Source organism: Malaclemys terrapin, chromosome 1 (assembly GCF_027887155.1).
Source record: "Malaclemys terrapin pileata isolate rMalTer1 chromosome 1, rMalTer1.hap1, whole genome shotgun sequence".
Lineage (NCBI taxonomy): Eukaryota > Metazoa > Chordata > Testudines > Emydidae > Malaclemys > Malaclemys terrapin.
The window spans coordinates 207,623,790-207,639,045 of NC_071505.1; the positions used below are offsets into that span (position 1 = coordinate 207,623,790).

General features: G+C 43.0%; 1 protein-coding gene across 1 annotated transcript in view; it reads right to left on the reverse strand.

The window, feature by feature from the left end:
• IL1RAPL1 (interleukin 1 receptor accessory protein like 1) overlaps positions 1 to 15,256 on the reverse strand; it is a 1,145,215-nt gene that overhangs the window by 57,988 nt on the left and 1,071,971 nt on the right. The window lies entirely within an intron of this gene.

A 15,256-nucleotide genomic window follows, 5' to 3' on the forward strand; every position in this document is an offset into this window, starting at 1 on the left:
ATATATTTCATTTAATTTCTAAAAAAAAAGTAACACTATTTGAACCTTCTTTGGAAATATGTGCAGGTATTTTTGTATTTATAGAGACATATAACACATTTTATCATTTTACTATAGTGCTTTATTATTCCTTGAACAACAACAAAAGGACCCAACGGGTGTGATTTTAAAAACTTAATGAAGTTGTTAAAGAAGGATTTGTTAAACTGAGATTAGTTTTATAATCTTCAGCAAAATGACCCTTTTTCTGCCGTAAATTAGAAGCTCACATCTTTTCAAAGTCCAAGTGCAAAACAAAAGACAATTAAACAAAAGAATGCTTTAAGTCCTTGAGGTATCTCAAGTGCTGTGCAATTTAACAAAATTATTGTGCAGTTTATTGGGTTCTTCTCTCATACTTCTTATCAAAATATTATCACGGTAAGTGAAAAATAAAATAAAGCATCAATAAGACTAAAACAATGAATTTTTGTTAACATCAAGTCTTTTTAAATTCCAAGGTTGAAATTCAGTTTGTCTTCTGAAAGAGAACACCTGCGACCACAGAGGACAAGACTGTACAGTGAATTGCTGCGCTCAGCATCAGCTGTGTTTGTGACAGTATTTATGTATCAGAAAGCGAATGTTTTCAAATTCGGATGACGGTCGGCTGTTAGTGACCAAAACAAGAGGATGTCAATTTCCCCTGACTGTAGAGCGCTCTGGATCGCGTCGGGTGTCACCTTCCTGGTATACAAAGCAAACTCCTTTGCTGAAATGTCACTGAAGCCAGGAATTGAAGCATAATCCTCCTTGACATGAGACATCACAGGAACTGTTCTGGGGTTGAAAATTCTTACGCATTTCAGGAACTTAATTATAGGCTGCCCACGCTCAGTATCACTGATATACTTCTTCCGCTTTTCAGCTGAATTGTCAAGAGCTGAATAAAAGAGGTGCACCAACTTACATTGTTGACATCTTCAGTCCCGAGAAACCTTTGAGTGGTTTCCTCCAAAAACTGAATGTGTGTCTCAAAGGAAAACAGCAGGTCTTCCCATTTTCTCAAAAGCAAAGAGAGTATATGGTCTCTGGCTTTCAAATATAGCCATTAGATCGATGATTGGCTTGCATATTTCATTGATAAAACACAACACAATCTTCAGCATTAAACATTGGGTTTCATGTGACAACACTAAGTTCCTTCAACGAATGTGGTGCTGAGTTGCCACGCACACCCATTTCTTCTTCAACAAAGCTATGGTAATATTGAAAGTTCGTTTTATGTTACTGAATAGCAGCAAACCAGCTGCTCCATCTAGTTGCTAGTGGGTCTGGTGCCATTGTCACACTGGGAACTTTTTGCCTGAGGTAATTTTAGGAACTCATCTTCCTGCTCCCTACCATGTAGAACAGTTGTGAGAAAGCTTTTATCGGTGCAGTGACATACTTGAGTGGCTTACGAAAACTTTCTCCCACCAGATTAATTATATGAACAAGGCATGTTACCTTGATGCTTTTGGGAAACAGTTGAGACAGTATAGTTTTATAAGCTTTTTTCATATACGCGGAAATATGCATGTCAAAGACAACCGCATTGTTGTAAGCAATTTCGTAACTTTGCAGTCTGAATGACTGCTTGAGACACAGTACTGTGATTTGTTTTCTGCATGCAGTGCATGTCAGCAAGATAGGAGAACACCGTCCCAGTACTGTCTTTCAACAGTGGTGTGAATAAAATGTTAAGTACATAGCAGCCCTCATCGTCAGTCGTTTAATCAAATATAAGTAACACATAGTTATCCTTCACTTTGTCCTTAAGTTTATTTATCTCAGTGTTGTAGACATCTTTCTGATATGCATCTTGAAGCTGGTAACCTCCTGGAATTGCACCGCCATTGTTGACTCAAGTGTTTAGAAACTGGGGTATGAAAGGATGGTCCATTTTAGATAACAATATATTTGCAACGGCACAAGTTAAGACCTAGTCATGGACAACATCCAAGAGCTCACATTATGATTGTGTTGAAACATGTTGAAAGTATACACTACATTTTTTGTGACTCACCCTGCAATGCACTTTTTCTCTTTAAATGCTTCTGTGATTTAGCCAGGTTTACACTTTTCAATTTTTTCTGATGGTCCATTGCATGTTTTGCAAAAGAGTTTTCTGTCACTCTCTTTTTTGCTGGTATATTTGCAATGTGGGACCTTTGTCATGATAGTTTCTGCCAAAATCAATCAATGCTCCTGTCATAACTATAAAGGGAAGGGTAATAGCTGTCCTGTGTACAGTACTATAAATCCCTCCTGGCCAGAGACTCCAAAATCCTTTTCCCTGTAAAGGGTTAAGAAGCTCAGGTAACCTGGCTGGCATCTGACCTAAAGGACCAATAAGGGGACAGGATACTTTCAAATCTTGGGGGGGGGGGGGGAAGGCTGTTGTTTGTGTTCTTTGTTTGGGAGTGTGTTCGTTCTCGGGGACTGAGAGGGACCAGACATCAATCCAGGTTCTCCACATCTTTCTAAACAAGCCTCTCCTATTTCAAACTTGTAAGTAAATAGCCAGGCAAGGCGTGTTAGTTTTTCTTTGTTTTCTCAACTTGTAAATGTACCTTTTACTAGAGTGTTTATCTTTGTTTGCTGTACTTTGAACCTGAGACTAGAGGGGAGTCCTCTGAGCTCTTTAAGTTTGATTACCCTGTAAGGTTAATTTCCATACTGATTTTACAGAGATGATTTTTACCTTTTTCTTTAATTAAAAACCTTCTTTTTAAGAACCTGATTGATTTTTCCTTGTTTTAGATCCAAAGGGGTTTTGGATCTTGATTCACCAGGAGTTGGTGGGAGGAAGGAGGGGGGATGGTTAATTTCTCCCTGTTGTAGATCCCAGGGAGGGTTGGAACTGATTCACCAGGAGTTGGTGGGAGGAAGGAGGGGAATGGTTAATTTCCCCTTGTTTTAAATCCAAGGGGTTTGGATTTGTTTTCACCAGGGAATGGGTGAAGGTTTTTCAAGGCTTCCCAGGGAGGGAATCCATTGAAATGGTGGCAGCCGAACCAGAGCTAAGCTGGTAGTTAAGCTTAGAAGTTTTCATGCAGGCCCCTACATTTGTACCCTAAAGTTCAAAGTGGGGATCCAGTCCTGACATGGTGGATAGCGGTGGGATCATTTTAAACCCAAAAGCCAGTGAGATTTTTTTTTCCTTCTAGCTGCTTGGAAAGCTGAGCTGGAAGTAGATAGATGCATATCTTATCTCTCCTTGCCTGAAGGCAGAGGTGTTAAGTTTTTTTTAACAGGTCCTTTGTTAAGAGAAGTGTTCAAATGAGCAAACAAAGCTAAAGGGAATTTACAAGCTGAATTGTTTTTTTTTTCTTTTTACATCCTCGGGAGTAGCTAGTTAGAAAGTTTTTGTTAACTCAGCAGCAGCCAGAGCTGAGAGCTTCCCAGTTTCAGTCAACTGCAAAGGGGGTGACCCAGCATAAGAAAACAGGAAAATGACTACCAAAGAAGAAAAAGCCAAAGAGGAGGCCCACAAGAGAGAGATAGAGCTGAGAGACAGAGAGGAGAAAGCCAAAGAGGGGGCCCACAAGAGAGAGATGGAGCTAAAAGAAAGAGAAGAAAAAGCCAAAAAGGAGGCCCATGAAAGAGAGATGGAGCTGGAAAAAGCCAAAGAGGAGGCTCACAAGAGAACTATGGAGCTGAAAGAGAAAGAGATGGAGGAGAGAGAAAAAGAAAGGAAACATGAACTGGAACTAGCAAAGGTTAAGCAAGCTTTCACCCCCATCCCTGTTCCTGAGCCGTCCACCAGGGCCCCGTCTGTGTTACCAGAGACCCAGACAAAGGTGGTGGAACAGGATCCCCTGCCAACGACTGCAACAGCCGTAGTGGATCCAATCCCAGAGACCCAGCCAAAGCCAGTCCCAGAACCGGAACTGGCAACGCAACCAGCACCAGAACCATTGCCAGCCCTGAGTCCAGCGCTTGCTAACCCGTCTACAACTCCAACGCCAGAGGGCACCAGCGAGCCTGAACTGGCAGAAGCAGCAGATAACCCTACCCAAGAGGCTCAGCCAGAGCCTGAGTTACCACATAGTGCACCAGCGGACAGCGGTTCACAGTCAATGGAAACAGCCCCAGCACCTGCATCGCTTCCAGAGGGACCAAGCCCCAGTCCACAGTCCAAGGAGGAACTGATGTCTCCAGCATCAAGGGAACAGTTCCAGGCCGAGCAGGAAGCAGATGACAGCCTTCAGAAAGCTTGGGCGGCGGCGCGGAGCACCCCACCGCCTCTCAGCTCTTCTAACCGATCCCGGTTTGTTGTAGAACAAGGACTGTTATACAAGGAGACTCTTTCTGGTGGGCACCAGGAAGACTGGCATCCTCAAAGACAGTTGGTAGTTCCCACTAAGTATCGGGTAAAGCTCTTGAGCTTAGCCCATGATCATCCCAGTGGCCATTCTGGGGTGAACAGAACCAAGGACCGGTTGGGGAAGTCCTTCCACTGGGAGGGAATGGGCAAGGACGTTGCTAATTATATCCGGTCTTGTGAGGTGTGCCAATGAGTGGGAAAGCCCCAAGACCAGGTTAAAGCCCCTCTCCAGCCACTACCCATAATTGAGGTCCCATTTCAGCGCGTAGCTGTGGATATTCTGGGTCCTTTCCCAAAGAAGACACCCAGAGGAAAGCAGTACGTACTGACTTTCATGGATTTTGCTACCCGATGGCCGGAAGCAGTACCCTTAAGCAACACCAGGGCTAAAAGTGTGTGCCAGGCATTAACAGACATTTTTGCCAGGGTAGGTTGGCCCTCCGACATCCTTACAGATTCGGGAACTAACTTCCTGGCAGGAACCATGGAAAACCTGTGGGAAGCTCATGGGGTGAATCACTTGGTTGCCACCCCTTACCACCATGAAACCAATGGCCTGGTGGAGAGGTTTAATGGAACTTTGGGGGCCATGATATGTAAATTTGTAAATGAACACTCCAATGATTGGGACCTCGTGTTGCAGCAGTTGCTTTTTGCCTACAGGGCTGTACCACATCCCAGTTTAGGGTTTTCACCATTTGAACTTGTGTATGGCCGTGAGGTTAAGGGGCCATTACAGTTGGTGAAGCAGCAATGGGAGGGGTTTACACCTTCTCCAGGAACAAACATTCTAGACTTTGTAAGCAACCTACAAAACACCCTCCGACATTCTTTGGCCCTTGCTAAAGAAAACCTAAAGGATGCTCAGGAAGAGCAAAAGGCCTGGTATGATAAACATTCCAGAGAACGGTCCTTCAAAGTAGGAGACCAAGTCATGGTTTTAAAGGCAATCCAGGCCCATAAAATGGAAGCGTCGTGGGAAGGACCATTCACGGTCCAGGAGCGCCTAGGAGCTGTTAACTATCTCATAGCCTCCCCCACCTCCAACATAAAGCCTAAGGTATACCATGTTAATTCTCTTAAGCCCTTTTATTCCAGAGAATTAAACGTTTGCCAGTTTACAGCCCAGGAAACAGATGACGCGGAGTGGCCTGAAGGTGTCTACTACGAAGGAAAAAAGGATGGTGGCGTGGAAGAGGTGAACCTCTCCACGACCCTTGGATGTCTGCAGCGACAGCAGATCAAGGAGCTGTGCACAAGCTTTGCACCAATTTTCTCAGCCACTCCAGGATGGACCGAACGGGCATACCACTCCATTGACACAGGTAATGCTCACCCTATTAGAACCCCACCCTACCGGGAGTCACCTCATGCCAAAACTGCTATACAAAGGGAGATCCAGGACATGCTACAGATGGGTATAATCCGCCCCTCTAAGAGTGCATGGGCATCTCCAGTGGTTCTAGTTCCCAAACCAGATGGGGAAATACGCTTTTGCGTGGACTACCGTAAGCTAAATGCTGTAACTCGTCCTGACAACTATCCAATGCCACGCACAGATGAGCTATTGGAGAAATTGGGACATGCCCAATTCATCTCTACTTTAGACTTAACCAAGGGGTACTGGCAAGTACCACTAGATGAACCCGCTAAGGAAAGGTCAGCCTTCGTCACCCAGGCAGGGGTGTATGAATTCAATGTACTCCCTTTCGGGTTGCGAAATGCACCCGCCACCTTCCAAAGACTTGTAGATGGTCTCCTAGCGGGATTGGGAGAATCTGCAGTTGCCTACCTCGATGATGTGGCCATTTTTTCTGATTCATGGGCAGAGCACATGGAGCACCTGGAAAAAGTTTTCGAGCGCATCCAGCAGGCAGGACTAACTGTTAAGGCTAAAAAGTGTCAAATAGGCCAAAACAGAGTGACTTACCTGGGGCACCAGGTGGGTCAAGGAACTATAAATCCCCTACAGGCCAAAGTGGATACTATCCAAAAGTGGCCGGTTCCAAAGTCTAAGAAACAGGTCCAATCCTTCTTAGGCTTGGCTGGATATTATAGGCGATTTGTACCCCACTACAGCCAAATCGCCGCCCCGCTGACAGACCTAACCAGAAAGAAACAGCCAAATGCAGTTCAGTGGACTGATGAGTGTCAAAAGGCCTTTAACCAGCTTAAGGCAACACTCATGTCTGACCCTGTGCTAAGGGCCCCAGACTTTGACAAACCGTTCCAAGTAACAACAGATGCATCCGAGCGAGGCGTGGGAGCAGTTTTAATGCAGGAAGGACCGGATCAAGAATTCCATCCTGTCGTATTTCTCAGTAAGAAACTGTCTGAGAGGGAAAGCCATTGGTCAATCAGCGAAAAGGAATGCTATGCCATTGTGTACGCGCTGGAAAAGCTACGCCCATATGTTTGGGGACGGCGTTTCCAACTACAAACAGACCATGCTGCGCTACAGTTGCTTCATACCGCCAAAGGAAATAACAAAAAACTTCTTCGGTGGAGTTTAGCTCTCCAAGATTTTGATTTTGAAATACAACACATTTCGGGAGCTTCTAACAAAGTGGCTGATGCACTCTCCCGGGAAAGTTTCCCAGAGTTAACTGGTTAACAATTGTTCTTGGAATGAAACATATTGTTAGTTTTTATATAATCAGTAGTATGTCTAAAGGTACATGTGTCTTATTAACTCTGTTTTCTCCTAGAACTCCAGGAAGAAATCACAGCCAGTGTGGAACCGAACATCCAACACTATCTGTGATTTGGGGGGCGTGTCATAACTATAAAGGGAAGGGTAATAGCTGTCCTGTGTACAGTAGTATAAATCCCTCCTGGCCAGAGACTCCAAAATCCTTTTCCCTGTAAAGGGTTAAGAAGCTCAGGTAACCTGGCTGGCATCTGACCTAAAGGACCAATAAGGGGACAAGATACTTTCAAATCTTGGGGGGGAGGGGGGGAAGGCTGTTGTTTGTGTTCTTTGTTTGGGAGTGTGTTCGTTCTCGGGGACTGAGAGGGACCAGACATCAATCCAGGTTCTCCACATCTTTCTAAACAAGCCTCTCCTATTTCAAACTTGTAAGTAAATAGCCAGGCAAGGCGTGTTAGTTTTCCTTTGTTTTCTCAACTTGTAAATGTACCTTTTACTAGAGTGTTTATCTTTGTTTGCTGTACTTTGAACCTGAGACTAGAGGGGAGTCCTCTGAGCTCTTTAAGTTTGATTACCCTGTAAGGTTAATTTCCATACTGATTTTACAGAGATGATTTTTACCTTTTTCTTTAATTAAAAACCTTCTTTTTAAGAACCTGATTGATTTTTCCTTGTTTTAGATCCAAAGGGGTTTTGGATCTTGATTCACCAGGAGTTGGTGGGAGGAAGGAGGGGAATGGTTAATTTCCCCTTGTTTTAAATCCAAGGGGTTTGGATTTGTTTTCACCAGGGAATGGGTGAAGGTTTTTCAAGGCTTCCCAGGGAGGGAATCCATTGAAATGGTGGCAGCCGAACCAGAGCTAAGCTGGTAGTTAAGCTTAGACGTTTTCATGCAGGCCCCTACATTTGTACCCTAAAGTTCAAAGTGGGGATCCAGCCCTGACAGCTCCCTTGACCCTCAGTGTGATTTGATGCTTTTCACAGTCTCTCTCTGTTAAGGGATATTATGCAATATTACGTGACAATGCATGATCATATGTTTTATGTGTAAAATTACACAGGAGCATAATTGTGTAATTCCCCAGGGTGTACTTTTTACTTGGAGTAGGTACCCACTGGAGACTATCTCCTACAGATCTTCCTACTTTGCTGCCAATCTTTGGCATATTTCCCTCCACCCAACTCCCATGAGTTGAAATTACACATCTGTATGCAGCTGTACAGGAAAATATCTTCAGTGTATGACAATTGTGCATACACCATTAGGAACAAAAAGAATCCTGCTAACATGTACAAGTTTGCTGCTTATTACTTCATTTAAAAAGAGTCAGTACAGTAAAAGGAGTGGTCTGACACTCTGTTTGCTAAAACTGTCATGCTCCGATGCAGCTGCGCCACTGTAGAACGTCTGGTGAAGATGCTTTATGCTGATGGGATAGAGCTCTCATGGTAGGGCTTAAAACGTAAGCAATTTATCTTCTTTAAAGCTTTCAACAAAATCATTATCTCTCTATTCTTCATCTGGTCTATTCAATATCATTTTTATGCTGTAGCATCTGCGGCCATGCCACTGAATGTCCTGAAGGGCTGAGGCATGCTCAGGCCAAAAACTTGAGGTGAGGCAGGTATACTATCTACCCTCATTATTAGGCTAAGTCAACACTACGAGCTAGGGATTTGATTCCCCAGCTCGCAAATACATACTAGAGATAGCTCAGTGAGAGGTAGTGTGAGTATAAATAGTAGTGTTACTGCAGTAGCAAGGACAGCAGTAGTGGTGGCACAGCTTAGCTATGCTGATTATATACCCACCAGTTTGAGGCAGGTTTTACTCAACATGGCTAAGCCATGCAGCTGCTGCCCACTCTACCACGGCTACTCTGCTATTTATACTCATATTAACTCTCATCGAGTTACTGTGTGTAGGTGTCACAAGCTGGGGAATCAGATCCCTAACTCATAGTGTACACCCAGCACTTGTTGGTTTACCCAGCACCCTAGGACTTTAAGTTACTGGTTTTATTTCTGCTAGGTTTTGGAGAGCGGGTGGTTGTGATGTTTTTTAAAAGCAGCTTAAAATAAAATAAAATTTTCATGTAACCCTTATAAGAGGTGAGAATGCAGACAATAAATTATAATAGTGATCTTGTTTTTGACTGTCTCAGAAAATGAGGGAGAAAAATGGTACATGTACAAATATAGATACAGAAAACAACAGGGTTATCAATTCCCAGGTGACTGATAATAATGTTTATGTGAATTCAATGTTCACGAAGTTGTCAGACTAATAAATCTAATTATTAAAGCCAGGCACAATATAGCTTCCCTACACAGCTCTGCAGATCCATCCTGAACTGCAGGCCCATTCCTAACCCAGTCCTAGGCCTCTCCTGAGCACAGACTGCCAATCATATTGACTTGTGAAATGGATTTTTAATGTGGACAGACACCCACATGGAACTGGGATAACACTGCCAAACTCATTTCCACGTGTGAAATTCTAGAGGTAGGATTTAAATCCAGGTCCCCGGAATTGGAAAGTAAGCATGTTTACTCTCCGCCCAACCTAAGCCATATAATGGTGTTCTTAGGTCTACGGTGTACATGTACAATTCAGACTTTGTATAGTGAAATTTGTTGACTGGATAATGCTGTTAGGAAATATCAGGTAATAAATCAGTTATGGACATTTAGAAAACCTTAGTACAGTGCTTACTCGTCAGTCCTTTGGCATCTAAATGGCATCCCTGCAAACATTTGCTATAATTACAAACATTTTAAAATGAGCATTCTTTACAACATAGTCCATAATGACTCTCCCTGGGGACTAATGATTGCATAATTACATATTCTTAATCTGTATTATATGCTCTCAATGGATTTTAAATCCATATTTGTTATCATATGGATGTATCATATGGAGCCTCTACAATGACATTAATGAAAAAAACCCACCATAAACAACTCCTACCTAGGAAGGAGAGTTGAGCCACCAGTGAGGAGATTTCAAGTCTGAGACCGCTACTCAGTCCCCTTGTTCCAGCAAAGGGGAAACTCAGTCCAAGGCTTCTACGGTTAACAGGCTGATCGCCATTCTCAACTTGGCCTAATCGGTGGGATAGGTCCAGGGAGGGACCACAAAGAGTAGATAGCACTGAGTAGGGAATCCCCTGAATTGCTGATGGTTCCTGTCAAAATGTTCAGGTAAGAGCATGGTGGGGCCTGTTCAGCTGGCAGGGAAATGGCTTGGAGTGCTGCATTCCCTGCTTTTAGTTGGGCTCTCTATTTGTGGAGGGCTTGGCTCTCTGCCAGGAATTGTGTCACCCAAGTCTGCAGAACATGGTTCTCTGCTTCATTGGGCAATGGGATGCCCACTCCATCCATATCCCCACTGGGTCATTGGGCACAGACAGGTTAGGGAGGTCTGTGAAAATCATAATGGCCGGGGTGTGGGCAGGCAGGGCTACTGAGTGGAGCAGGAGTCAGATGCCAGGAACCAGAGCCAAGGGTCAGAACTGTCATCAGAAGCCAAGAAATGGAGCAGGGCCGGGAACAGGCAGGACCTAGGTCTGTCATATAGTTGGCTAGGGATCCACCTAGTTGCACAGACAACTTTCTGGTGTCCTCTCCAGGCTTAAGTAGTGCCCCTGGACCAATCAGGGATCACAGGAGCACTTCCAATCAGGCTCTTTGCATGTGGCACATCCTGTGGTGCATGAACCCGCAAGGCTCCCAGACAGCCAATGCTGCTGTGCCGGAGCTGTGGGGTAGTGGCATGAATACAGCAGTTGCGCAGGGATGAGCAGGCCCAGGTTCTAGATCTATAGAGCTTTACAATTTTGAAGTCTAACTCTATATAGGTTAATGTGTGGTAGAAATTACAGAGTCCAAGGATGGGAGGTGGAAGGGTCACATACTAGCTGGCAGGAGGTGCTCAAGGGAGCTGCCTTTCTGGGGTGAGAGCACAATGAGGCCTCTTGCACATTAACAAGCATAAAGATCCATAAACCCTTGCATAAGCCTTCACTAGAAGGGCTCAGTCCTTGAAGAAATTCATTTTAACAAAAAGAGTTATCCTAATGGTACAAACATCTGTCAGGGATGGGCTAGGTTTACTTGGTCCTGCCACAGTGCAGGAGGCTACTCAACAACCTCTCAGAGTCCCTTCCCACCTTACATTTCAATGATGCTATATAGCATGAAATGAGGAGTTCAAAAGGAGTTCTATCTTCAACTACTGAAATAGGAGCTGTGATATAGTCCTTTAGGACAGAGGGCAAAAATGTGGGGAAGTAGGAGATTTTGAAAGTTCCAAACAGAATTGGGAAAAGCTTCTTAGGTAGATTTAAATCCAAGTAGCCCACAAAAGACTCATCCAAACAATTTTTTTTTTAACATTCCTATAACCTAGAAATGACCAAAGTTGGGTTTTAAAAAACTTTTTCTTACAAAAAAATAATCTCTTGAGCTAGAACTTTCTATGCCAAGTACCAGCCTGGAGCTAATTTTTATGGCTGAATCACAACCCCCTGAAAGCAACATTTATACTATGATGAAAATGCTGACAGACTCTCAACTACAGCAGTGCTAATAATAAAGAGAAAGATCATATCTCCCTCCACAGTAGTCAGTGAATGTGTCTGTTCTAACAGGATGCACATTACAAAAGTGATGCCAATAATCAGCTTCATTAGTACTTGGGAGACAAGAAACAACAACCTTGTGCCTTCTAATGAAAGTATGCACTACAGTTACCTAAGGAGTGAAATGATGGTAGCATACAGATAGGTATGATAAAGCACAACTAGAATAAGTAAACCTGTCCAATTGAAAATCTTACCCAACTTGCTATCTTTTATGTTCCCAGTATTCCAATCTAATTACAGACAGTTGTGACTGATATGTTTAATGACCTGTTTTTTACTGGAATGGATTCTGAACACAATTCTATTACAACTTTATTTCATATACCGTACCCCAAAACACTTTACAGAGTTAAATTATAGGGTTCAAGAATTAAATAATAACTAATGAGAGGGAGAAATTAAGAGGCATATGCAAAGTGAGAAAAGCTGTTTCCAGATGAGAGTTAGAGGGTTAGTGAGGCAGAGAGATACAGTATCAGATGGCAGGAACTGCATGTAGTATTTCAGTGATGACTGAGACAGGTTTTTGGATGATACAACACGGATGCCGCTGTAAGCCAACTTGTCTGTTTGCTCTGTCACAGTCTCTGAAAATGGTACCTGTCCTTGTGTGGGTGACAGAAGCTGAGTCATCAGGAAGTGTGGTAACTTCAAGTATTCTGCTGAAGCTTAACCCTTTATAACAGAAGAGAGAGGCTCTTGCACAAGCGATGTCAATTTTTTTGGTGGGGAGTGAAGGGGAAAGAGTCAGGGAAGGGCAATGCTAGACAAGCAGATAAAATTAGAGCTAGAGATGGCCTGTGAAGTAGAGCGGAGAAAGTCTATTGAAGGTTTCAAGGAAAACAATGTTTTGGAAATGGATTTGAAAATGAACAGGGATCTGATAGAGTAGTTTGAAGAAGAGCATGTTTGTGACTGCATTTCTAGGTGTCTGGAAAGCAGTATTCAGAGTACATATAGTCCAGAACTCTGGAGCTCGGGGGTGGGCATTGTTGGAAGCTGCAGTAGCCAAGCTGAGGAATTCAGAAAAGGCTGAATTAAGGCAGTTGTGCGCTAGATAACAGGAACATTTCCTCTCTGCTCAAACTAACAGTGACCCCCTCACTGCTTTTGTGAGCCCACAACCACACTTGAATCCCCACCTTTCCACAAGTACCCTCTCTCACGGGCAATGTTCCTTTCAGCTATGGCAAAACCTTTCATGGCTTCTGGCATCCTCCATCTCTAGGTACTGCTAGATTCAAATATCCCATGTACTGAAATTTTCCTGGTTAGAGGCAGTCTGGAATGTGTTGTGCACCAGAGAGAGCAGGATCTGGAGCCCAACATGGAACTGAGAGATATACTGGACCCTTAAAATAGGGAGTGAGCAGGAAGGAATAAAAAGAAGAGGCAGGAGACTGGAGTGAGCTGTTTGAAGTTAGTAAGTAATTAATATCTAGCTCATACATGGTGTTTTTCATCCATAGACCTCATGGTACTTTAGAAAAGAGATCAATATCAAGATAGGTTAAAATGAATCTTTCCTAATATGGCTAATATGTTACATATTTGAAAGAAATTTAAGTTTAAGTTTGAAAAGAGCATTTGCTGAAAAAGGCAGAAGAAAAAGGTTGACATGGCATTTTCTCCATAAATTGAGATTGAGTGGAAAAAATCTGGGTGTTTTTTTTTTTTTTTTTGTTCATTTCAGTGATGTTTCTCATAAAAAAGCTATTGGTTACAGAAATGTCACTTTTATGAATAAAATGCAGTTCAGTGACACAAGGGAGCAGTGACAGCAGCGAATGCAGATGAGCTGCTGTTTATGTAAAGAGCTGCGTAACTCCAAAGTTTTACTGAAAAAGGACAAAAAATGTAGAATCATACCACCTCTTTGACAAGGTGGAAAAAATGAAACATGAGAGGGATAATCTGAAATGAACAGGCCAAATTATTGTGTTTTGGATATCCAAAAATAAATGCATAATTTCTCGTGCATCGAGGAGAATTTTTCACAGCTTTAGTTATGGCCCATCCATATAGACACTATTATAACAGAGAGAAAGGATGTTCACTTGGTTAATACACTGGACTGGGACTTGTGACATTTGGGTTCAATTCCCATCTTTGTTACATACTTCTCCTGTGACTTTGGGGAAATCATTGAATTTGTCTGGGCCTAATTTCCTCATCCATTGGAGATAACACTAATTTTATTCCCCATCCTTTATTTGTCTTGTCTATTTAGACAGCAAGGTCATTGGGGCAGGGACTGGCTATCACAATGGAACCCTGAGCTTGGTAGAGGCCTCTAGCTGTTAATGTAATGAATAAAAGTGCCAAGTTCAGTTCACTATGGTTCATGGGGCCATATTATTTGCAAATTGAGTATTAGGGAAATAATAAATAAAAAATAATGGATAAAAATTGGAAAGAATTGTGAACAACCTATTAATGGATCCTACGCTAGTGTTTATAAAAATGGAACTAAAAAGAAGTGCACTGGCTAGGAAGCAGTTCTGCAGAAAAGGACCTAGGAGTTACAGTGGACGAGAAGCTGGATATGAGTCAACAGTGTGCCCTTGTTGCCAAGAAGGCTAACGGCATTTTGGGCTGTATAAGTAGGGGCATTTCCAGCAGATCGAGGGACGTGATCATTCCCCTCTATTCGACATTGGTGAGGCCTCATCTGGAGAACTGTGTCCAGTTTGGGGCCCCACACTACAAGAAGAATGTGCAAAAATCAGAAAGAGTCCAGCGGAGGGCAACAAAAATGATTAGGGGACTGGAGCACATGACTTATGAGGCGAGGCTGAGGGAACTGGGATTGTTTAGTCTGCAGAAGAGAAGAATGAGGGGGGATTTGATAGCTGCTTTCAACTACCTGAAAGGGGGTTCCAAAGAGAATGGATCTAGACTGTTCTAAGTGGTCCCTGATGACAGAATAAGGAGTAATGGTCTCAAGTTGCAGTTGGGGAGGTTTAGGTTGGATATTAAGAAAAAAACTTTTTCACTAGGAAGGTGGTGAAGCACTGGAATGGGTTACCTAGGGAGGTGGTGGAATCTCCTTCCTTAGAGGTTCTTAAGGTCAGGCTTGACAAAGCCCTGGCGGGGATGATTTAGTTGGGAATTGGTCCTGCTTTGAGCAGGGGGTTGGACTAGATGACCTCCTGAGGTCCCTTCCAACCCTGATATTCTATGATTCTCTGATCACCCTGATCATTGTGTTTGTATGCCAGATCCTCTTCTTTCTTGTCTATTTTGCATTGTAGGCCTGAATCTGCAGACACTTATGCACATGCTTAACATCCCGTGATTTCAACGGGACAACTCACATGCTTAAAATTAAGCACACACATAGGTGTTTGCAGGATGGAGGTTTTCGATTGCAAATTCCGTGGGGCAGGGAATTGTCTTCCCATAGTGGGTGCACACTTAAAGTTCTATTCCTAGAGATGTTACTGGCTATAGATATATTCCCCATTTTCAATACAAGGAATAACCTGGAAGTGGTTATCTTTAAAATTGTAATAATATTTCTAAGTGCACACCCACATCCTGTTGAATAGAGAGCTTAGCACATTTTGGACACTACTGTCATATTAACAATGATAATAATAAAAATAA